Source organism: Adiantum capillus-veneris, chromosome 11, assembly GCF_014529385.1.
Source record: "Adiantum capillus-veneris isolate H3 chromosome 11, ASM1452938v2, whole genome shotgun sequence".
Classification (NCBI taxonomy): Eukaryota; Viridiplantae; Streptophyta; class Polypodiopsida; order Polypodiales; family Pteridaceae; genus Adiantum; species Adiantum capillus-veneris.
The window spans coordinates 14,524,327-14,526,826 of record NC_140941.1 but is presented as its reverse complement, the minus strand read 5'-3'; positions in this window follow the sequence as shown (position 1 = coordinate 14,526,826).

The window sequence follows — 2,500 nt, the reverse complement described above, 5'->3', positions numbered from 1 at the left end:
GCTAAGGTCGAGTTGACTTCAACAAGAGGGTCGACAACTCAACCCAAAGAAGTGTAAGTTATCTCATGCCAAAGTTCATTTGCTAGGACATCTCTCATCCCGCCCCAGAGGTTTGACACATGCAATAACTGTCTATTTACGACGTGTGATAATTAGTGATGCACGAGCCGCCTTCAAAGTGCTCAAAAGTGGAATGTGGATATGTGGAACTATTAATTTTGGGTATCAAGGATCAAGCCTAAAAATTTGTTGGATATTAGAGTCCCTGTGGTATTTTTCTTGCAAAAAATGGATGCTTGGGGTCAAAATTGGCCAAAACTGGGCCCAAAAAAGTCAAAAAATGGTGTGAAAAGGTAAAAATTTTGAACATCAGTGATGGTTACATGGGTGTGCAAGCTGATAAAGACTTTTTCAAGCCAAGAATTAGCACTGCTACCTCTCTATGTGTGGGAGGAATCGGGGTTTCTACAGGTGGTTCTATGTAGTCCCGTCTTGTTTGCGTCCTGTTTTTGAGTGTGTCGAGGAGAGAATGAGAGTTTCTTCTCTTCAATTTTTCACTTGGGAGATTCTATGGAAGTTTTGAGGTTTCCATAGATGTGTGTGTGCAAGGAATTGAGGGAAGAAGGTGTGGATTTTTGCAAGACTATGTGACCCTTTATTGGTGCCATTAAGGTTTGAGAGACGCCTTTTGTGGCTGGAGTTTTGAAGTTTTTGGTGGATTTTCTCATATCTTTTGGTTACCATTGACTATAATTTCAAGCCTTGATCAACTTGACTTACTTTGTAGCGTCTGCGGGTAGTCAAGGGTTTGTAGGTTGAGGCGCTTGTGGGGAGGATTTTCATTGAGCTCTTGAGTGGTAGTGTGCAAGGTAAGTAATTTAAGTGAATTTCTTGTGTTTTGTCAAGGGGTTAGGGTGTGTGATTGTGTACATGGTGTCTTTTTCTCCATCAATGACTACACCAAAGAAGACCCATTTGCCCATCAAGAAGCAAGGATTGCAACCCTAGGGGCTCATATCCGAGAACTCATCAAGGAAAATGGGAAAAGCAACACGTGCGTTAGCTTGAAGATTCGAAGGAAGTAGAAAGCCAAGCTTTGCTTGCCAAAGCACACGTAGTAGAATCCTCCCTCACCAAGATGGTCATGGTGGTCCAGAAATAAGGCCAGAAGGCACAAGAAAATTGACATCAACGTACAAGCGGTCATGCAAGAATATTGGCTCTAAGAATCTCTTGGAGTGAAGATCATGATTGGGGGGCTCCACTCACCATGGTGCACCGACAAGGTTACCCTTGAAGTCACAATCACCAAATTCAATGTCATTCTTCAACCAGTCAACATCAAGCTTAGAACTCTCTTGAATCAACGACACACATGGGCATGTGCACCCCCTTAGTTTCAAGGACAAAGAAGAACAAATGAAACTACTAATCCAATCTCACCTTCTTAAGGGAACAAATCTCTAGATTGCTGAGGAATTGACAATGAATCAATTCAAGACTAAAGCTCTCCAAAAATGTCGTGTGTATGTAGGTTCACTTTTTAGAGTGTCTTTTGAGAAATAGTAAAATGCTTAAACGTTTAAAAACTTGACGTTGTGGCATAGCTCCAAACATGCAGCTTGCCATTGCATGTTATACTTATCAATGTTCTAGTAGCCGTATGTATGGATTGATAGGGTACACCCATCTTTGCTTCACCTTCTTGACGTTGGCCTTGGTGGTAATGATGTGCAGCTCGCGGATCTTGTGATTGCATTACTCTAGATCCTCCATGATCCATTGAATAAGATACCCAAAGAAATCCTTGATAAACCCCATTGCCTTCTCTCTCTTCTCTCTCTCTCTCTCTCTCAAGCTGAGGAGGTGATCCTCTCTCTTCCCTTGAAACTGTACCAACACCATGTCCAAAAAAACTGCAAGAATATTTTCAATTTACACTACTTGAATCTTCCTTGAACACATCTTGAATTGCAAGTGCACTGGAAAGCAGTGGTTGTCCCATAAACATAGAATGACAAAATGGTGACGTTGAACACTGGAAAGCAGTAGCTATCCCATTAATGCAAAAAGAGAAACTGGTGAGGTTTCCCACCTCAACTTGAATGGGAAGTGAACTGGAAAGGAGTGGATGTTCCACAAACGCAGAATGAGAAAATGATGAGGTCGAACTATGGGTGGGTGCTAAGTGCCCACCTCAGCTTGAGGTTGAGAGAGAGAGAGAGAGAGAGAGAGAGAGAGAGAGAGAGAGAAAATGTGAATCAAGTAAGGGTCGACCATCAAACATCTCTTCACTAATTTTTTTGGCAAGATGCTCCGTCTTTGATTGATCCCAACCAGTTGTCGCAACAGGTTTGGCTAGTAAAACCACAACAACAATTACAAAGTCATGTGAGCATTGGCTCAAACATAGGTCAAGAAGAATGTATTAGTCCAATGATATTTAATATATCAGATTGCTTCTTCTTCTTGTCTGTGAAATATTTATTTGAGGGGATTC